This window comes from Rhineura floridana, chromosome 3 (assembly GCF_030035675.1).
Source record: "Rhineura floridana isolate rRhiFlo1 chromosome 3, rRhiFlo1.hap2, whole genome shotgun sequence".
NCBI classification, from domain to species: Eukaryota; Metazoa; Chordata; class Lepidosauria; order Squamata; family Rhineuridae; genus Rhineura; species Rhineura floridana.
The window spans coordinates 118,844,678-118,868,124 of NC_084482.1; the positions used below are offsets into that span (position 1 = coordinate 118,844,678).

Genomic DNA, 23,447 nt, shown 5'->3' on the forward strand with positions numbered 1-23,447 from the left:
GATTACAAGATGTTTTGATAATTCTGACCCACCATATCTGTCCAACTTTCACATCCATACATAGAAATCGGGAACACCATGGTCTGAATGATCCTGACTTTAGTGTTCAGTGATAAATCTTTGTATTTGAGGACCTTTTCTAGTTCTCTCATAGCTGCCCTCCCCACTCTTCTTCTGATTTCTTGACTATTGTCTCCATTTTGGTTAAGGACTGTGCCAAGGTATTGATGATCCTTGACAAGTTCAATGTCCTCATTGTCAACTTTAAAGTTAAATAAATCTGTTGTCATTACTTTAGTCTTCTTGACATTCAGCTGTAGTCCTGGTTTTGTGCTTTCCTCTTGAACTTTCACCAGCATTCATTTCAGATCATTACTGGTTTCTGTTAGTAGTATGGTATCATCTGGATATCTTAAATTATTGGTATTTCTCCCTCCAGTTTTCACACCTCGTTCATCTTGGTCCAATTCTGCTTTCTGTATGATATGTTCTGCATATAGATTAAACAAATAGTGTGATAAAATACACCCATCTCACACTCTTTCCAATTGGGAACCAATCATTTCTCCACATTCTGTCCTTACAGTAGCCTCTTGTCCAGAATATAGGTTGTGGATCAGGACAATCAGAAGCTGTGGCACCCCCATTTCTCTTAATGCATGGGAGTAAGCCCCACTAAACACAATAAACATGCATAGGATTGTAATTTAACACTCCCATTCTAAAACATGTTTGTAGAAGATTTGTTGGGATTTCAGTATATCTTTCTTCCACATAATGGCCATGATCCAGTAATGCAGTTGGCATTTTGGGGGGATCTGGCATTTTTGCTGTGAATTGGTTTAAGATTGGGTTCCCCAACATGGCACCCATGGGCACCATGGTGCCCTCAGATACCCCCTTGATGCCTGCTAAAGTTCTTGCTCCTCCCAATTTTTTTAAAATTGAGCTTTTTGTGTTTGTGGATTGTTTGCTTTTTTGTCTGTGTATTACTTGTTTTGGGGTGTGTGTATGTTTTGTCTGTTTTAGGTGGTGGATTCTGAGATCACCTGTTTATACTCTGTGGAACTGGTATTTTGTGGTGCCCATTAAAGTTTCTTTTAGTTCCAGATGTAACCCTTGGCCCTAGAAGGTTGTGGGCCCCTGATTTAAACCGTGGAGCTCTAGTATACTTAGCTTCTTTGTGCTCAATATTTATCTATACATTGAAAACACATGTTGTTCAAAAGTCATTGGGGAGAAAATGTAGGGGACTCCCCATTGCAGGGAGGAAAGTAGCATCACATCCTAGCTATGACATCACTTACAGTACTTTTTTTTTGTGCTAGTCATGGCTAATTCCTTATAGAATGTGCAATAGCTCTGTAAGGGACAGGGCACTCTTTACTGATCAGTGAGGCTTTGCTATCAGAAGACTGTTCGCTTTTTAGATGTTAAACCTGCAGTTGAGGACCTTGTTAATTTTAAAATGTTGTACAGTGCTTTACACATTTTGGGAATTTTTATAAATATTTAATGATGCTGATGCTATGTTGGGACAGTTTTGTGGAATTACTAGACCACATTTCTGTAAATCCTGACTGCAGCTCAGTAGTAGAATCCATGCTTTGCATTCAAAATGTCTTAGGTTCTATCCCTGGCATGTCCAGGAAAATCTGGGAAAGACTTCTGTAAGAAATCCTAGACAGCAGTTGCAAGCCAGTGTAGACAACACTAAACTAGATGGACAAACAGATGGACTCAGTATAAGGCAGCTTCCTGTGTTCCTGTCTATATTGGTGTATGTGCAAGTGCAACACAGGAACTGGGGCAGAATATGCAGATATCATACCAACAGAGGATCAGTTAGGAACTGTTTGGTGGGGCCCCACAACAAAATGTTGCTTGCCATTGAGTCAGGGGAGAGGGTGCCCAAGGTAATGAGTACAATGTATATCCTAGGGTACATTGTAGAGAAAAATATGCATTTGTGCACACTTTACACTCATTTACACGTGCTTTTTTGGTAAAAAATGAGGTGCTAGTGCATGTAAAAGTGTTGTGGGTGCCAGCCCAAAATGATGCTATGGGGAGCAACAAAAGAGGTGCTGGTACTCTGTACCAGTGAGCACTGTCACACAAAAAGTGTTACATATAGGCATTGTTGTATGTTACTGAAAATAACACACAAAGGCACATTATATTATGGAAAACTGCTTGAAAAATGTGTGTATCAGGCAAAATTGCACAGGAAAATGTATATATTAGGAGAAATTTGCACTAAAAAGTGGATTTTGATGAGGACTTTTAAAAAATTGCAGACTGGTGTGGAAATATGAAAAACTAAACTTAAGATTGAAAAAATGAGAATTGGAGAGAATCTGAAATTGACAGACTCACCCATCCCTATTCCCAGCAACTGGTATTCAGCGGCATATGGCCTCTCATGGTAGAGGTAGAATATGGCTATCATGGCTAGCAGTAGTTCCTTTCTACCTTTAACTGTGCAGGATTGCAAACAATAAAAAGAACTTCCAGTTGTAAGGTTTATTTACGGAATATTTGTAGTAACAGCAAATATGTCAGCTGAGGTAGATATAATGCCTTCTTTCTGTATGGGAGCTAAGCTCTTATAGTGTTGTTGATCCAGAAGGATAGGACCTTTTCATTGGAGGATCCTCTCTCCTTTTATGAGGAGAAACATGCAGAAAGGACTGAGTTGTTAGTGCTGTGATTTGCTCCAGAACTTTCTGTGTTGAGTTTAGTCTTGAAACCGAAGCTACAGGATGACATATCTTCAGGACTCATTTGGTGCTACGGTGCAACTAAAAGGTCAGCTTGTGTCACAAACAACCCTGTTTCATTCTTGAAGCAATTCATTTCTCTCCTTGCCCTGTACGGATCCCTGTACTGCTACATCTTCTGGACTCTCTCTCTCTCTCTCTCTCTCTCTCTCTGTATATTATGTCTGCATTCAATGACACTATGTCTAGTTCTCATCAAAACAACTCTAATGAAAAAGCAAACCTTGCAGTCCATCCTCTGGTTCACATGTCCTTTAGGATTTGCTAATATTGCAGTGAGTCAAGCCATAACTCCAGTGCCTTAGTTGTAGTGTTTTATGGCTGTGTTGACCCGGTGATGTCACACGGGCATCGGAGATGAGGTGTGGGGTTAGCAGCATGCCATCTCCTAGGAAACAGCAAAGTTACATAGGAGATGGGAGTGTATGGCCAGAAACCAGCAGCAGGGAGCTTGGCGGAGAAAGGAGCTGTGTAGGAGTTCTCAAGGCAGAATTTCAGTGGCCCATAGAGGAAATATGGCATATTAGTCTGCTTGCCAAACTTTTAACCTGACCTCCCCCTTTACCCCAAACCAAATATATCCGCATTCTATTCAGCAGACAGGATGTAGTTGCCAGTAAGCTGTGACATTGCAGTGACCCACACTGCACAGAAATATCAACAAATCAGCACAGGAAACATCAATGGCAAGGCAGCAGAAAGTGCCTATGTAAATGCCTTTCAACTAGGATCTCCACTTTTTCCATCTGGGGACTTCCTTGGATCCTGCAATCTAATCAAAAGAATTCTGTGGTTACTGCTAAGCACTTCTCTAGATGATGTTGATGATTCATTGAACTTATTAGTTGCTTAAAGGTCTTCAAGAGACATACAACATAGTTAAAAACAAAAGTCTATGGTGGGATGGTGTCCTGCAGCTTGGGAGTGGAGTGATACCATGTAACCACAGAGAGGTAGCAGCAACAGGCTATGTTTGGCTGTCCACAAGGAGGCATGGGGAAGGCAGGAGTTTGAAGCACCATAGTGGAGATCAACATTAACATAGCCTAAATTATATAAAGTAAGCTAGATAGAGACTAGACCATTTAGGACTTTATGAGTTAAAACTATCGTCTTGTAGTGGAATAGTTAAGACAGGATTTTTGACCAAATTGTACACTTTAGGTTAAAATCATAAAACTTGTCATTGACATGCAGTGATAATGCCTAAACATTTCCTGGTATGGATCCACCTCATGTTTCAAAACCAATGAGTTTTAATTTTGCACCATTTGCTTATCCACAAATATCCTCTGTATCAATAGTGCATTCCCATTGATGGTCAGAGGTCCCAACAGAGTTAGATAACAAATTACAAATGGATGTTCCCAGACAATTCACACAAAATAAGACAATCAACAGAAAGCATATTTCACAATGTAATATGAACTCCTGTAACATCATTTTTAAATAAAATACATCCATATAAAAATATTTAGTGTGGGTCAATATATGAGTGTGCCAAGTGTCATACTTTGAACCCAATGTGCATGATTTAGACTTAACCCTTCCACTATTGAATTATATCAGAAAGACTATAAGCAGATACTGCAGTTGCTAGAGCCAGGAAGTAGGTTGCCATTGTGTGAGGTCACTGCTATCAACATGATATAACTGTTGTCAAAAATGATGGTGTATTGGAGGCCCAAGATACAGTTGTCTCACCACTGAAGAACCTTTACACTAACTAGGCAAGAGAAAAAAATATATACCTGCACAGGGAAGAGATGCAAAGGCAGTTTTTGTGACCTCCATTGGTGTTCCAGCTGCAGAATGAGTGAAAATAGAGTTTGGACTGGAAAGAAAAAGGTTGTCCTAGAAGCTCTGTGACAAGAGATGATAAATAACATGTTAAATATAGATCCAGGTAATTTGTTGGAGATAAAAGCCACACTGGCTTATTGAAGACATGTAAAGAAAAATGATGCTCTTTGTAGAAATTTTGGAGCCCGAGGAAACCTGGCACAAAAAAGCCTCTCCCGCCACAAAAGCTTTCCCCTCACAGAGCTACAATTCCCAGAGTTCTCTGGGAAGAGAGACTGACTGTTAAACCACTCTGTGTAGCTCTGTGAGGGGAACAGGGGTCCCCAAACAACTCTCAGCATCCTTCACAAACTACTCTTCTCAGGAGTCTTTGTGAGAAGCCATGACTGTTCAAAGTGGGGTTACAGTGGAATAAAAGTATGGTGTGAATGTGGCCATAGTTTTGTTGTAAGATAATTGGGAAACTATAGCCCCACTCAATAATTCAAAAGAATGTGTGGGAGCTCAGACTGGGGATGGGGAGCTGGTACATGCATGCTGCTCCACCCCGAATGTCCCTGTCCATGGCAGGTGCACTGGCACCACTCCTGACCTCCCCAGAAGGTCTGAAGGGAGCTTGTTTAGTTGAACATGTTTGCTAGCCTTCTTACGATCAGGTAAGGCTCCTGATCACAGGGAGACTTATGGGCATGATATGCTTACAAACCTCCTTTCAGGCCTTCCTGCTCAACATGGAAAGATTTGGGGTTCTTCTCACTGCAAGCCCTCACACATTCTTTTGAACACTTTAATGTGGTTTATATTGGGAATACTTTGAGCACTTCAGGCTGCAATCCTAAACATTCCTATTTGGGAGGAAGCCCCATTGAACACAATGGAACTTAGGTCACATCCACACCATACATTTAAAGCACATTTATACCACTTTAACAGTCTTGGCTTCCCCCAAAGAATCCTTGGAACTGTAGTTTAACCTTCATGGAGCTACCATTCCCACCACCCTTAACAAAGTGTTGTTCCCAGGATTCTTTGGGAGAAGCCATGTACTTTAAATGTATGGTAGGGATGTGACCGTAACCATGCCCAGGATTCAGCGCCAACCCAAAAACATTTTGCTGCCTGAGGCAAAGAAGAAGATGCCCTCCCACTGATTCCACACACAGAAGCCAACTAGGCTAGCAGTTGAATCAACATTTACAATGGGATAACATCCCCCAGAGCAGCAGGGCAGTTGAGGGGGTACAGGACAGACTGTGTGGCACACACATCTCTGCCCTGCAAAAGATGGCAATCCTGCCACACAGCATCTGCCATCTGAGGTGGTTGTCTCACTCTGCCTAACGGTAGAGCTATTCCTGTCAGAATTTCCCTATTAAAGTTCTGTATAAATACTAACAATGCAGTCCTATGCACGTCTACTTTTATTCAATGGGCCTTTTTCGTAGATGAGTGTAAACAGAATTGCCACCTAAGTATTATAATTAAACAGTAGTTATGACTGTTCATGATCACTCACTGGTTCAAAAATAGTTGAACTCACATTGAGAAATGATTGTGGAAAAAACAGTTTCTCACTTGTGCAGACTGCTCCCTCTCTGATCCAATAGTCTATATTCCAAAAGGAAATCTGAATGCTATAAAAATATATAGCCGGGAATTAACATTCTCAGCCATATGGTACACAAAGGATACCCTGGCTTTGTTTGAATGTAATGCTAAACCATAGTGTAGTGCTACTGTAATGAGCCTTGGGATCAGTCTCACACTACCTCCTCTTCACCTCTGACATAGCCATGAGGAGGAGATTGAAAGCATTTGTTTCTGCTTTAAATTTGCTTCATAGTTGTTATGTTGAACTGAGACAAACTCTGATTAATGTTAACTATGGTTTGTCTGAACAAGCCAGCTTCAAACAATGGTTTATGTCAGGGATAGCTTGCCCCAGTTTGGGGGCTTATATGCCTCCCAATCAAATTATTCTGGCCCTCCATGATCCCATTGATATTGGTGGCACTGGCAAAAAGGAGAGAAAAAATAAAGTAGACAGTGCTAGGGTGAGTGGAGACCAATGCCCTGTAGGAGATACAAACTGCACCCCAGTCATTGAATTGAATATTTGATGAGCAAGCAAGGGGCTATTATCCCCCTCCTTAGCTGATCTGCATGGATCAACTGAGGAGTGGGGTGTGTCTCCAGAGTCCAGCCCTTGCACAACAAAAAGGACTAGCCATCCCTGGTTTATGTTCTTGACTTGTTTGGATAAACCATAGTTAAAACTAAAAATGACAAATGGTGGTTAGTTGAAAAAGAAAGGAACTGAAGCTGTGCCAACGGATGGGGAAGGGGGAAGCATGTGAGCTCAAGGCTTGCCAAGGTTCATTCTTGTAGCACTAAATGACAGGCTGAATAGTGATCTTGGTCTTGGATTGTTGGGTCATTACAACAGAGTTTTGATTATATCCCACAACGCTCGTCAGTGTGCACAATGTGTAAAGAGTGCTAAACCTTCTTGTCCATCCTTGAGAATGCTAAGGATGCCTCAGTCCGCAATGGGATTTAAGCACATAATTAAGAGTTTTATTCCCCACAGGATTGCACATTTTGTGATTAGTCTACAATCTGTCTGAAGTGCCTGGAAATATTTGCAGTGATAACCAAATTCACTTTCCTTATTGCTGCATAATAGGTACCTTTTTATATTCTGCCTGATTAAACACCAGCCCTTTAGCAAATTGAGTACTATGTCAACTACTTATTTATCTGGCACTTTTTCTAATTAGCTGTAAATCTTTAGTACATTTAACCTCACTACAGCCCTGTGAGGTAGACAGATTATTTACAGATGGGAAAAGAGGTTAAGAGAAAGTGATTTTCCCACGGCTCCACATTGAATCTATGGCCCAATTCACACTTGTGGTAGCCCTCACATGAGTGCCACGGGAATGCATGAACATGGCTGCTGGGCTTGTGGTTCAGCACCACCCATATAAAGGTGCTGTCTGTGAGAACTGGCACCTCCATGTGAAGGTTGGGACAGTATATATTTACCATGTGATTTATTTAATCATAGCAGCTTTCTTTTGGACCACTATGGTCTCGCAAAAGGCAGTGCAAACAATTAACAAGAGGAAAGGGCCAGTTCTTACAGAGAGCATTTATTTATTTAAAACATTTTAATCTCACTCTTCTGTCAAAAAACCTTCCAGAGTAGTTCACAGTCTGTCCCCTCAGGCTTACAACCTAAAAGGTATGACACAAAAGGAAAAGGGATTGGGGGGAAGGAAAAAAAAAGCTCAGCACAAGTTCTTAATTACAAAGTTCTTGTAATGGATCAGCTGGAACGAAACAATTTGGAAGGAAGAGCCAAAAGATGCTAGTCTTTCAACAGAGCTGATGGAAAGTCCCTGCAGTCCCATCTCTCTCCTACTCCTGTAGCGTGATGGTATGGCTGCTGTAGATGGCAATTCAGAGAGGAGCCTGGTGGAACTGGTCTTTAGCAGAGTTGAAGGAAAGGCCCTGCAGTCACTTCTATGAGCTGCTGTGGTAGGCATCATAAATGTAAAGGCAACCTGTGGCAGAGGTGAAAAAAGAATCCAATGAGACCAAAGTACTGGCTTATAATAAGGTGTTTTCATAAAAGGCATTGTTTTATTTTTTGTACATTTCTAATTGCCCACAAATGTCCACTGTACAACTCACCAGCAGCCACAGTCTACCTTGAATCAACTCTATTTGCAGAGCCTTTTTAAAAAAAAATAGTTTGGAAGAAGTGGTCCAACCAGCAACAGGTGTATATAAGTGACACAGGAACACTCCATACTGTTTCATGGTAGCAACTGAAGACAGGGCCAGGACAGAAGTTTTCAGACACTTATTTATATATAAGCTATTTAAAAATCTTTAAATAAATCTTTAAAATATTTAAAAATCTCTAACCAGTGTGCAATATAAAAAACCGCAATATCATTAAAACACAAATACAACCTAAAACCAATAAAACTCCAGGATGAAAGCATCTAAAAACAAATAGGGATTCATGTAATTCAAGCACATAAAACAGGGTCTGATATTTTGGGTTAGGAAAGCCAGGGCAAAAAGAGACGTCTTCACAAGATGTCTGAAGAACTGACGGTTGCTGCATGTAACACAGGAAAGGGTGTTCCACAATACAAGAGCAGCAGCAGCAAATGCCCTTTTTCGAGTCACCACTCTGTGATATTCAGTAGGGTACGGTCCTGTGAGTAGAATTTCCCCAGAACATGTATGTAATCTTACAGGTCTATATAGGGACAAGTGGTCTTCCAGGCAATCCGGCCCTGAGTTATTTAGGCCTTTTTATGTTAATAAGAAGACCTTGAACATGGTCTGGTAGCTGATTGGCAGCCAGTGCAGTTTCCTCAGCACAGGTGGAATATGTGCATGTCCAGATGCTCCACTCAACAATTTGGCTGCAGCATTCGGCGCCAGCTGTGGCTTCCAGACCAATCCCAAGGGAAGCCTGATATAAGGAAGGTGAAGAAGCATGTTGTTGTACATGTCTTCATGTGGCTATTATACATCACAGCAGAATTAGATGATGCCACATCTGGCCCATAATACCTTTGACAAGTCAGAAGAAATAAACATTAAGAACCCTGTGCAGGAAAGACTTTTTTTTCTTTTGTCTCATCTTGCTAATGAGAGACTAATGAACCACAAACTTGTTACCTAGAAGGACTATTGTTTGCATTGATTATGTATCTAAAATAAATGAAAAGGCAACAGAACACACACAGCCTGGTATAAATAGGCTGGGCCTGGCAACCTGGCATTGTTGGACACCAGCATCAGACCCTCGCCAGCTGTGTCATGAAACTCGAATTACCTTGTTGGGCTATCAACCCTTTGCCTTATTAACTGACTTTGCCTTTTGGAAGACAAACTGATCCCTCAGGACCGCCTGTATGGCCTGCAACTCCTAAAGCATGATATCTGCAGTTGGAACCAGCAACAGAGGCAAGACCGATGGGAAAAACCGGGGCTGGTAGCCGTAGATGCTGAAGAAGGGGGTTTGTTGTGTGGATGCATGTGAAGAGTTATTGTACACAAATTCTTCCAGAGGCAGCAGATCCACCTAATTGTCCTGCTGAAAGCTGATGTATCATGGCAAGTATTGATCCACCGTGGCATTTGAGCATTCTGTATGACCGTCTAATTGAGAATGGTGGGCCAAGGACAGATGGATTTGGACGTCAAGGGTTCAAAACAGGGCTTGCCAAAACAGGACAGTGAACTGGGTTCTTCGATCTGATATCAGGTGGCCCAGAAGGACATGCCCAGTTGCCGCTGCTGTCTCTTCTGAGGTGTGCGCCACCGTTGCTGCTGTCATCTGCTGCTGCTCGGGTGTGGATACCGCTGTCGTCGCCGCCGCCGCTGCTGCTTGGCTGTGGATCGGTTGGGTCTGGCTGCTGCTGTGGTTCCCTCTCGGGGTGCGTGCCGCTATCGCTGTTGCTGCAGCTTTTGGCTGTTATTATCATACCGTTCGAGACAGGTTGTTACTGCCAATGTTTTTGAACATGGACGTTGCTGCTGCCATTGCTACAGTTCCCGGCTGTTGCCATTATCTTGGCCTTATTACCATCTTGACCAAGACGGCCACTGTTGTCCCGCCTGCCTGAATGTTGAATGTTTTGACGTCTGCTGCTGTTGTTTTAGCTGTGGCTGTTTGGTGTGGATGAGTTTGAGTCTTTGTATGAATGTGTTGTCTGGGTTTCTGTGTGGCTGATTTGTGGTTCGTGTTTGGTGTGAATGGGACTGAGTGAGTGTGTGAGTGCATGAGCGTGAATTTATGTGTGTTTTGTCATGTGCCTGGGAGAGAGAGTTCGACTGGGGGGACTTTTGGGGGCCCCAATTAATGTAGTGATGGGTAATGGGAGGTATGGTGTTGTGAGAAGAACATGCCAGGTAAGGGGAACTCGTCCCAGACAAGTTGTGTCTGTACCTTGTTCCGGTCCTTCTCACACCCGCAGGACTGTTGGTTGTCCTATCAGCCAGCTCGCGGATCTCCAAGTGCTGCTTCTAAACGCCAGATCGGTACATAATAAGATCTCCCTCGTCCACGACTTAATTGTTGATGAGGGGGCCGACCTGGCATGCATAATCGAGACCTGGGTGGGTGATCAGGGAGGAGTTACTCTTTCCCAGCTCTGCCCACCTGGGTATACGGTTCAGCACTGTGGTAGATCCGAGGGTCGGGGAGGTGGGGTGGCTGTGGCCTATAGGAGTTCTCTCTCGCTCATCAAGCACCCTGTCCAGGTGACGACTGGCTTGGAATGCCTCCACCTTGTGCTGGGTCAAAGAGACAGACTGGGAATTTTGTTGGTGTACCGTCCACCCTGCTGCCCAACAGCTTCCCTAACTGAGCTGTCAGAGGTAGTCTCGGAGGTACTGTTGAAGTCCCCCAGACTATTAGTACTGGAAGACTTCAACATCCATGCCGAGGCTGCTTTATCTGGGGCGGCTCAGGACTTCATGGCCTCCATGGCAACCATGGGGCTGTCTCAATTTGCCACTGGCCCAACGCATGTGTCGGGGCACACTCTTGATTTGATCTTTGCCACTGGACATGGAGATGGTGATCTGGAGGTGGGGAGTTTTTTATCGACCCCATTGTCATGGACAGATCACCGCTTGCTGAAGTTTAGGCTTACAGCCACCCTTTCCCTCCACAAGGGTGGAGGACCTATTAAGCTGGTCCGACCTCGGAGACTAATGGATCCTTTGGGTTTCCAAAGGGCTCTGGGGGATTTTCCGGCTGATAAGACAGGCGCTCCTGTCGAAGCCCTGGTCGAACTGTGGAATACGGAAATGACCCGGGCCGTGGACACGATCGCTCCTGCGCGCCCTATCCCATGCAGAGCTCATGCGATGAAGCAAGAGAGGAGAAGGCTTGAGTGCAGATGGAGGCGTACTCCTGACGGATGCAACTATGCCTTGGTAAGTGCCTCCACTAAGTTGTATACAGAAGCGGTGAGGGCAGCGAAAAAGCGATACTTCGCTGCCACTATCAAATCATCTCTCAACCGCCTAGTGGAGCTCTTTAAAATTGTCCGAGGGCTTTTACATTCTAGCCCTCAGGATATTATAGAACCTTCAGAATCCCGCTGTAATGAGTTCGCTGGGCACTTCCAAGATAAAATCTCTTGCATCCGCCGGGACTTAGACTCCAGTATTATGGCAGTTGAACCTAATGAGGTATCCGGAGCACGGTCTTGTCTTCATTTATTGGATGAGTTTCAGTTGGTACAGCTTGAGGACATTGACAAGGTGCTTGGACTGGTGCGTGCAACCACCTCTGTACTGGATCCTTGCCCCTCTTGGCTAGTGAAAGCTGGCAGGGTTGGAACAGCCGGCTGGGCCAGGGAAGTGATAAATGCCTCCTTGAGAGATGGAGTGGTCCCTAGTTGCTTAAAAGAGGCAGTAGTGAGACCACTCCTGAAGAAACCTTCCCTGGACCCAGATAATTTGAACAACTATAGACTATAGCGAATGTTCCATTCCTGGGCAAGGTCTTAGAACGGGTGGTTGCCAGCCAGCTCCAGGTGCTCTTGGATGAAACCGATTATCTAGATCCGTTTCAATCCGGTTTTAGGCCCGGTTTTGGCACTGAAACAGCCTTGGTCGCCCTGTATGATGACCTATGTCGGGAGAGGGACAGAGGGAGTGTTACTCTGTTGATTCTCCTTGATCTCTCAGCTGCTTTTGATACCATCGACCATGGTATCCTTCTGGAGAGACTCACGGAGCTGGGAGTTGGAGGTACTGCTTGGCAGTGGCTCCGCTCCTCCTTGGTGGATCGCCTCCAGAGGGTAGGGCTTGGGGAATATGGATCGATACCCTGGACTCTCCATTGTGGAGTCCCGCAGGGATCGGTACTGTTTTGGAGTGCGTTGTCACCAGTATGCTGATGACACGCAACTCTATTTCTCCTTTTCATCTTCTTCAGGTGAGGCTGTCAATGTGCTGAACCGTTGCCTGGCCGCGATAATGGACTGGATGAGAGCTAATAAACTGAGGCTCAATCCTGACAAGACTGAGACACTGTTGGTGAGTGCCTTCTCTGACCAGATGGTGGATGTTCAACCTGAAGGAACAGGTTCGTAGCTTGGGGGTTCTTTTCAATCCATTCCTGTCTCTCGAGGCGCAGGTGGCCTCGGTGGCACGGAACGCGTTCTACCACCTTCGGTTGGTAGCCCAGCTACGTCCCTATCTGGAAAGTGATGACCTCACTTCAGTCGTGCATGCTCTGGTAACCTCTAGATTGGATTACTGCAATGCGCTCTATGTGGGGCTGCCTTTGAAGACAGTTCGGAAACTACAGCTAGTGCAAAACGCAGCTGCTAGACTGCTGACGAGGACTAGGCGGTCCGCACATATAACACCTGCTCTGGCTCGTTTGCACTGGCTACCTATCCGTTTCCGGGCTAAATTCAAAGTGCTAGTTTTGACTTATAAAGCCTTACACGGCGCGGGACCACAATATCTAGCAGAATGCCTCTCCCGATATGAACCTACCTGTTCACTACGTTCAACATCTAAGGCCCTCCTCCGAGTTCCGACTCACAGAGAAGCTCGGAGGGTCGTAACAAGATCTAGGGCCTTTTCAGTGGCTGCCCCCGAATTATGGAACAGTCTCCCCAATGAGGTCCACCTGGCGCCTACACTTTTATCTTTTCGGCGCCAGGTGAAAACCTTTTTATTCTCCCAGGCATTTTAATCTATCTTTTAAGCTTTTAATGTATATTAGGTTGTTTATTGTTTAATATTTATGCTCTACTGTTTTTGTGATTTTATTGTATTTTATCCTATGTTGTGCACCGCCCTGAGAGCCTTCGGGCTGTGAGCGGTATATAAATCAAATCAAATAAATAAATAAATATAAATAAGAGGTCTTCTGTACCTTTAAAAGTTGTGCAGGGGGAAGGGAGAATTCCACCTTGTGGTTTCTCCCATTGCAGTGTTGCAAGAAAACCTGCACTTGGCTGATTTTTCTCTTCTCTTAAAGATACAGGATCAGTCTCTGGCCCTGAACCTGGCAACCCTAAGTACAAACGCATTATAAAAAGCTTTTGAATACCCTAAGTCAGTGGTTCCCAACCTGGGGGCCGGGACCCCCAGGGCCCCCGCAAAGTAATCCAGAGGGGGCCGTGAACAGTAAAGAAATGAATTATTTATTAATTTTTTAAAAAGTCTTCACTCCTTCTACACTGTCTGCTTTCCGCTGCCGCTGCAGATGACACCTCCCCCTTGCTCCAAATGAGAGGGGAGGCCTTTTGCTGAAGCTCCAGAGCGTCTTTCAGGCACACTAAGGGCAGGCATCTGCCTATAAAATACATGGCAGATGCCAAAGGAGGCTAAGGGTGGAGTTACCTGGAAGAAGAGGGGATTACTATCACTGATTCCCGTCTCCTTGCACTGCTGCTACTGACAGCACCCTTACTTAGAATGAGAGGAGAGGGCTTTTTGTGAAGCAAAAATGAAGCAAGGCTGCAAAGAAAGGCTGCTTTCCCCCTTCCTTCCTGGCAGCCAGCCTGCCTCCCTGGGGGGAGGGGGTCACAAAAAATGTTCAGCTTATAAAGGGGGTCCCGTGCTCATGAAGGTTGGGAACTACTGCCCTAAGTGTTAAAAGGCTGAGGTCATTAGGTCTCGAATAATCCAGTGTGGTAGTTAAGAACATAAGATGGGCCAGTGGCCCATCTAGTCCAGCATCCTGTTCTCACAGTAGATGCCTATGGAAAGCCCACAATCAGCACCTGAGCACAAAAGCACTCTCTCCAGAGCTTGGAAAAGTTACTTTATCAGCCCAATACAGTGGCCATGCTGGCTGGGGCTGATGGGAGTTGTAGTTCAAAAAAGTAACTTTTCCAAACTCTGCTCTCTCCCCTCCTATAGTTTCCAGCAACTGGTATTCAGCAGCATGTTGCCTCTGACTATGGAGGCAGAGCAAAGCCATAATTGCTAGTATTAATAGCTTTATCCTCCATATATTTGACTAATCCTCTTTTAAAGGCATCCAAGTTTTGAAAGTCAAGTGCATATACTAGGGAGAAATGGGCATATATTAATGAAAATAACATGAAATGTATTCTGTTAGGAGACATTCTTGCATAAATGTGTATGTTAGGATCACTGCATACAAAATTGCATACAAACGTTAGAAGACCTACACCCTAAAATGCTGAAGAATTTTTGTGAGGACTTCTTTTCGTTAAACTTATGTGGAAATGTGCTGAAGTGGAATTAAGATTCTGCAAGAAACTGAAATGCACAGATTCATCTACCTCTATTTCCAGGTAAGTACTTAAGAGTACTTAGAGACAGCAACCTGGGCTCAACTATCTGAGCACAGCTAAGGCTCTATTTGAATAGCTTATAGTATATGTGATGCTCTGGTTTCTTTAGATGATAGTGGGATCCAACTGAGCACATGGTTCCTCAGCGGGCATGAGATAAGATTGTACTGTTCAGGCAATATCGCTGAAATGGCAACTGCAAAGGTAAGAGGCCCCACTGGGATTTATACCAACAGTTGTTCCTGGGTGCCATTGGAAGCCAAGTGGAGTGGTGGAGCAGGAAAGTGTTGATAAATACTATGATGGACATGGTAAGCCTCCACAGCTGCTCTTAGAAACCACTGCAAGTTCAAACTGATAACATCTAACATTAACCAGCCCTGGCTGTTCTGTCTTTGCCACTGCTACAAGGCCATGAGTGCCAGTAACTGGGCAAGCAGTCTCCTTCTCTTACTGCTTAATGGTGACAGCTGTGCTAAATGTAGGTTAAAAGCAAAAACATTAAGGTGCATCTTATTCCTATGCATCAAGGCAAAATAGTAAATTTAAGCCTATCTTCTGACTTTGCTAATTCTAATCTAGGCATCTCCTGCTTAGCTTGTTAATTAGGAGTTAATTAAAAAAATATTTATTTATTCCAGTCTGCACGGTCCCAAGTTCTCAGAGCAAGTAGTGATATTAAAATCAATCTTCAATGAAACCCATTAAAACAGTAAAATGAGGTATCAGAATTAAAATTTATTCCATACCTGTTTTATCCCAGCTGTAAAAGCTAGCCAGGATAAAAAATGTCTTGTATCATCCCTGGAAAATATTGGCCTTTGGCAAATCTCAGAAGGGGAGTTCCAAAGCTTTGGGGCAGCCTCAATTTGATACTGAGCAACACCATCAAGGGATTATTATGAAGGCCAGCAGTATCAGTCAGCATTGGACTTTAAAACATATTAAAACAAAACATCTTTAAAAACATCTTAAAAAGCAGTTCCAACACAGACTGGAATAAGGTCTCTATTTAAAAGTCTTGTTGAAATTTTAACAGAGTTGGAGCCTGTCTAATATTTAAGGGGAGGGAATTCCAAAGCGTCAGTGTCACTACACTAAAAGTCCTATGTTGTGCGGAATAGACCTCCTGATAAGGTGGTATCTGCAGGAGGTCCTCACCTGCAGAGTGCAGTGATCGACTGGGTATATAAGGGGTAAGATGATCTTTCAGGTATCTTGGTCCCAAGCTGCAGAGGGCTTTGTACACCAAAACCAGAACCTTGAACTAAGCCCAGTAGCTAATAGGCAGCCAGTGGAGGTAGTCTTCCAACATTTCATGAAAGAAAGGCCTTTGGCCAGTGTCATATTTCTAGTTGTTTTATGCTCTCTGGAATTTTTTTAAAGTAAAAATAAATAAATAAATTGTTCTCCCATTTTTTTAGCTTTTCTATAGAATTGAATTTTTAACTCTTATTTATTATTACATTCACTAAGCTGCCTTGAGTGTTTTTTAAAAGATAGAAAATTGGGGGTATACATTTCATTAAAAAATAAAAATAAAATCATACCTCCTTGAGAATTAGCTCATTTTACCCATTGAATTTCACCTTCTCCAAGTTTCTTGAATGACACTCTATTTGTTAAATGATCCCAGTGTATAATTTTGGTCTTATCTGCTCTATACTTCAAAAGGCATTGAGTTAGTGAGAAGCTGCAGTCAGTTGATAACTAGGCCTTGACACACATCATTATGAGGTCTAACAAAAGAGTGTAATTCCGGTTCTGGAGCCACTCCCCTTGCCCTACACTTATATTTACATCAGCTGTGCTGTGTGGAGGTTAACAACCTATGATTATCAGGTGCAGGACAACGGTCCCACCTGTTCCATCATTTCCCTAATGTATGTGTGCAGCCTGTCCTGTGAGGATTCTAAACAATTAAATTATGCTGCCAGGTACTAAATACAATGTGCAGCACATGGCGGTGTAAAATTATGGAATTTGGAGATTGTTAATGAGGCAAGTGTTATAAAAAATAACATTTTGTGTTTCCCCCCCCCTTTTGCCCCTAAAATTATATGACTTGGAACTGGGGCTTTTATATAGCCCAGACACAGCCATTCTAGTTAAAGAAGGGGAGGTGGGGGGAGGTGGCGGGAGGTGGGGAGGTGGGGGGAGAGGCATAGCAGAGCAATAACAATGACTGAGCCGAGTAAAATTAAATGCAGGTTTTGTCATAAATCTATGGCTCAAGCAGATGTGTAACACATGTTGGAAATCCAGAATATGACACTTGAACCTGAAACATAGGTATGAACCTGTTTCCAGAGACAAAAACAAAAAACAAAAAACTGACCCTGCTCTTTATACAAAGATCAAGCCTGTACAGCCTGTTGTGCATCTGCCATGTGTTTATGCTCTAGGCTTGGGGATCAAGGTAAGAAAGGACCGAAGGAACAAATTGCACAGATCACAAAAGGGGCAATGGCACACTGGGTGCAAGCAGTGATTCAGGCAAAAGATGACTCAGCCATCACAACCATCAAGAACCCAATTAAACTGGGTCACTGGAAGTGCACCAGATTTCTCATCTGTATTTTTAGATACTCATGATTGCTTGCACTTTAGCAACAATCTTGTAAAAAAGCCCAACATAACTGCTCTACACAATGGCAATATTATTTCACTTATTTCAAAACATGGTAAGCCAGCCCAGTTGCATTTCCCTCCCTTTTTGCTCATTCTGCTGAGTAGGGTCCTGCCCCAGAATCCTGCCCTACACACTAGACCCCGGTCTCCGGTTCAAGACTCACTGGAACGGGTTCAGAGGAGGGCAATGAGGATGATGGGGGACTTGAAACAAAGCCCTATGAGGAGACACGAAAGAACTAGACATGTTTAGCCTTGACAAGAGAAAACTGAGGGGAGATATGCTAGCACTCTTCAAGTACATGAAAGGTTGCCACACAGAGGAGGACCAGGGTCTCTTCTTGATCATCCCAGAGTTTAGGACATGGAATAATGGGCTCAAGTTACAGGGAGCCAGATTTCAGCTAACATCAGGAAAAACGTCCTGACAGTTAGAGCTGTATGACAATGGAATCAATTACCTAGGGAGGCGGTGGGCTCTCCAACACTGGAGGCATTTGAGAAGCAGCTGGATAGCCACCTGTCGGGTATGCTTTAAATTGGATTTCTGCATTGAGCAGGGGGTTGGACTTGATGACCTTGTAGGCCCTTTTCCATCCTATTGTTCTGTGATTCACTCTTGAACCTTGTTGTTTATCTTATGGGGTGAGATCTCCCACCAGATAACCCTGCTGCACTTTCTTCCAATTAATTCCAACACTAGTACCATTTGGCTCTGCTGTGCTAAAATGCCATCATTACCACCACTGGCCATGAGCAATGCCACAGTGTGCATTTCTTGCTGCACCTATCTCACTAAATATTTCCTTGCTTGTTTATTTATTTATAGCATTTCTTCCCCACTTTTCAGAGTGGCTTACATAAGATCAAGAACAAGACAGTCCCTGCCCACATAATCTAAAAGACACAACACAAAAAGAAGAAAGGATAAGGAGGGAAGAGGGGAAAAAAGAAAACCCAGGCATGAATTCCTAAAGTTAAATACTATTTATATTGACCAGTTCACAGACGTTGCTGGTCTCTCAGCAAAGTTTCTCACCTCTCCCAGATGGAACTGCTGCTGTCAGGTTACTGACAGTTGACATATCAATGTTATAGTACCACCACTTTACTGTTAACGTTTGATCGTATCTCAAAATGCTTGCCCCAAACCCTATGGACTGCCATAGGCCCCGACCTATTGCTCTTGCAGTAGATTGTGGTGATTTCCCTGTTGTCCTAATCCCCCATTTCCTGTCATCAACCCTGTCACCAGACCTGTAGCCACCGTTAGGTGAGGCAGCCACATTTCTAGGTAGGGCATTTGGGAGAGGTGCATAGTGCCAGCCAATTCCCACCACCCCACTGATGCAGAGGAGATGAGGGTCAGGCCAGGGGAAGGGAAAGGCAGTGAGCTTCCCCCTCAGTCTTCCTGTATGTGCATGAATAAAGTTTAATATGTTGAATTGTCTCACCCTTTTTTGAGAGATCCTCGGGAATACCAGACTCAAAAGCTTGACTTTGTCTATAGCTAGAGCCCTCTTTCACCTGTGGTCTATCCCTGTGTTTTCTTCATGAAATGAATTACCTTGGTAATGACAGTGAGCTCCTGAGCTTGGCTTTGATGCTGCATTAGGTACCTCAGTTTTAGATTCCACTTGAAAAACAAACTTGCCAATACTACAAGACAGAGAGAAAATAAATACTTTAGGTTGTGTTGGTTAACTCCTCCTTGGGAGTCTCTCCTTCTAGTCTTATTCCTGATCTTTAGATTTTCCATCTTGTCAGACAATCAAGGGAAACCTTTTTAACTGGCTGCTATATAAAGGACTAACTAAACAATTTGAAATTAATTGTGGAAAGCAATTGAACTTTTTTTTACTGGTTGCTGAGTTGGTTTTTCTACCCAGAAATGCAGAAAAGGCCTCTTGCTGAGCTGCACCCATTGGGAAAATCAGAAACTAGGCCTGAGTTACAGCCTAGGTGGCCAGCCACCCAGCTAACTGTAGTGTGCACAGCAGCGTTTTCTTTCCTCTAGGGCTGTTTTCATCCTTTGCCATCATGTACTCAAGAAAAAGAAGGAAACAATAGCCACTGTGATTGTGAGTTTAGTGAGTAAAAGAATAAAGGATAGCTTAGGATAGTCATTTGTTCAGATCACTTTAAGTTATCTTTATTTCACCCTTTAGCAATAAGCACTCAACCCTGCTATACTTATTATAATAACTGCAGAATAAACAAACTCTACTTCTTACTTGCAGGCAAACAAACACTTCTTTATTGCTGGCTGGGTAGACAGCACAACTGAAACTGAAACTGAAAAGCAGAGCAAAGGAAAGTCCAAGGGGTAGAGTCTTACTCTAGCCCATAACACAAAGGTCTACTATTTAACTCTTCAAGGGTCATGTTACTATACAGGCTGGTTTTTTCAGCATCACTTAAGTAATTATAGATGATTGTGATCATGACAAATCAACCCTTACTCAGTCAGGGAAAGTCTTGAGTGAGAAGACTTTGGGGGGCTTTTCCAGATGAGATTTTTGTTGTGCACTCACCCAGACTTATTCACTGAATTTTTCACAGGGTCCTTAAATTGCTCCTGTTCTTAAAACAAGTTCTTGTTCTTTAAATGGAGGTTGTCACTGTTTGTCTTGTCAGAAATTAAAAAGAAGTCAATTTCCCCAAAAAATTCCAGGGGGGGGGGTAAAGCAAAGCTCCGCCCCCATTTGCACCCCCCCCAGCTACAGGGTTGCCTGTCATTCCTAAGCACTGCCACAGTGCTCCCCCCTGCCAGTCTCCCATTATACAACACATTCTTCCTTGTCTCTCAGCGGGCAGACAAGGCATCATCCTGTGCAATGCCATCCAGTCCCACTAACTTTGAAGAACCTATTAATATCCTTCAGTTTTTAGGTGCATTGTGTGCACTGGGGTAACTTTACAGGAGCAGCCAGAGGGGAGGAGTGGTGCTACAGACCTGGGTTCTTGGTGCTGGCGTTGCTGCTGTTTGGGACAGTGTGGAAGTGGGGCAGGGTGGTGGCAAGGTTGGGGTGCTGCAAGTACACCAGTGGAACCAATCTGGCACTCCCACTGGTGTCCCTGCACCACCTTGACCTGCCTCTGCCCCATCCTGGTACACAATATGCTGCTGCCACCAAGCCAGATCTGCAGGCCTGCTGGGCTGCTCCTGTAGGTAAACAGAATGGGAATGCTAATGTATCCCTCCCTACTTACGGATAATGAGGCTTGTACGGATTGTTGACTTGCATTAGTTGTAAATCCAGGGCCTAATTATGAAACCTAGCGTATCTCTTACTCAAGATGTATGAATTTGAAACGTTCCACTATGATTATGGTCGGAGTCTCATATGCGTATTTCTAGGTAGGCATTTGTGGGCACATTTCCTTTTGAGGAACAGTATGGATCTCCATTAGCTAATATAGCTTTAAAGTGTTTTTGTGGCTTTGAAACTCACCAATCATGACACTGTCAGCGCCTGAGCAATTGACAAAGTAAAGCTGGCTGTCAGAACTTAGACATAGTTTTCTTAAACTGGAAAATTTTAAATGTTCCCAGTGGCCCAGCTATTTGTCCTTTCACATGACCACTAGTCAATACGATGCTGGGGATATATATTAAGACAAAAAAGAAAAAAAGAAAAGAAAGAGAGAGAGACTGATGCGTTGTTATTAATATATGAATGGAGCTATTTGTTATTTATTATTTAAACCCTTGATAGCAGCAGGCCTGAGTGATACATGAAATATAGGCCAGTAATTTATTTATTAAGGAAAATAATGATTTCTTTGGGTGCATAGTATAGCCCTCTGTGACCCAAAGCTGCAAGAGGTTTATCAAATCCAAATATGATTGCAGGTACTTTCAGAGCTTTTCAGAGTGCTATAACTGACAAGCTTTTTAACATAAGTACGCTAAGCAAATTATTTATAGAAGAATTCTGGGAATATTTTAGGGTGTTTTATTATCACTTCTGAAAGCCATGCTATGTTATTGATTTTGGTGTTTTAATAGAATTGAAAAGTGAGGGCACACATACAGCTTTTAATCCAAATCAGCATTGATGGTATCCAGTATATCTCACTGGAGGCATCCTTCAAGTAGAGAATACAGGTTAAGAATTACATATCATAGCCCAGTCGTTAAGGTAATGAATTTTGGTCATTATCATGTTTCCTAACTTAAAATGTCAGAAAACATTTTTTCCAACTTCCTTTCCTGTTTTATCCTAACCTCTCCACTCACTCTTCTTCTGAATCTTTATTTCTTGCATTAGTATAATGCAATTTACTTTGTATTTATGAAGGCTTCATCCCAAGGAAGGGGTAATCATCATTATCCCCTCCTGCATGCTATTAAAGTAGCTTATTTCTCTTAAAAATGGGATTGCTTTCTTAGCTGATCTAAAACAAAAAACAAACACACACTCCCAACTTTCAGCGTGAACCTTTGCAGTTTGTGCCATTTCTGTGTTTGCCTCTGAGGGCTGCTTCTGACATTCCTATGCTTGCTGATGGGTATGCATCCACAAGTTTCTTCTGTTAGGGAAACTGCTGCAGTGGGGTGTGTACCCAAGACCATGGGCTATGACCTGACAGTCCCTGGTTCAAATGTCAGCTCAAACATGCACTTAATGGGTGGGATTTGATGGGGCATTCTCTGTTTCAGTCTTTCATCCATACTGTGGGGATAATAAGACTGGCCTACCTTGCAACATTACTTGGTAAAAGTGTTATATAAATGCTGCCTCTGCCACTACTGCTGCTACCACCACTACTCTGCAGCTACAAATAAAGATGTCTATAGGTGTGCTCAGGCATTTGCTTGAACATGCAAATGCTCAATGTCTGGGTGAAGGCAGTGGTGCACGTGCATGCCCTACATCCAGTGTCCTTGCATGCATCATGTTCCTGCTTCAGCCTGCATGCTTCCCTTGAGCACGGAAAGTCTGCAAGAGGCTTCTACTCTTGAAGGTGAGTAGAATGCCTCATGCGATCAGGGGTCTTGCTTTATCATATGGAGGACTGACCATTAAAAGCAAGTAACTAAAAATCCTGAAATGAATGAATGAATGGTGTTCTCCTGGTGTTGAAAAGACTATAATGGAGGCACCAGGTGAGTCTTTCTGGGGAGGGCCTTCCATAACTGAAGCACTACCACAGGTTATATCCCAGAAGTGAATCAGCATAGCCTTGTCCAATCTGCAAGAAGAAATGAGCAAAAATCTTCATTTAAAAACAACAATGGACACAATCCATTCTTGATTTCCTTACAGGACCAGCTCTGCATTCAAGGAAAGGATTGTCATAGGCCTCTGTTTCCCATCCCTGTCTTTCCTTGGCTGGCTCATGGTACATGTGTACAGCCATGTGCTTTGCATCAGGAAAAGCATTATTTACAACAGATCACCTCCTGTACAGGGATCTCCCCAGAGTGCTAATCTTTAAGTTACTCTTTGGGCAACTGTGGGAGGATAGATCATGCCCACAGTGTTTTCTGCATACTTTTAGTGACTTTTACTAATTGTGGACCACTCACAATTAGATATGCCTCTGGCTCTGGGGTAAAATAAGAAACTGGGCCAAAGTTTTCTTCATCTTTGCTGATGGGATCATCCTTCCATTTCCAATCTACTATGCTTCCTGTGGGAAAGAAATCCAAGAAATTTATTATCTGACAGGAATCCCTTTACTTTCAATCTTTTCAGGGTCAAAAGAGATCAGTTTAATATTCCTTGCATTGATTAGCTGCACTGAATGTCTATGGGACAAGAGGAAATGTGTGTGGAGTCGATGGGAAGGGGAAATTTTGTTTTAAGACAATATAGAAATCTTAACATATGGTATCCTTATTTGTGGTCACCAGGGCAGGGGGGGGGGAAGGAGACACATAGTGAAAATT

General features: G+C 43.3%; 1 long non-coding RNA gene across 1 annotated transcript; it reads right to left on the reverse strand.

Moving 5' to 3' along the window:
* Window positions 1-2,507: 2,507 nt before the first annotated feature.
* On the reverse strand, window positions 2,508-16,712 carry LOC133380363 (uncharacterized). Its single transcript, XR_009761427.1, has 3 exons — window positions 16,468-16,712; window positions 4,535-8,155; window positions 2,508-3,555 (listed from the first exon to the last, which is right to left on the reverse strand). It is a non-coding gene; the product is annotated as an uncharacterized LOC133380363 (long non-coding RNA).
* Between the last annotated feature and the right edge of the window lie 6,735 nt (window positions 16,713-23,447).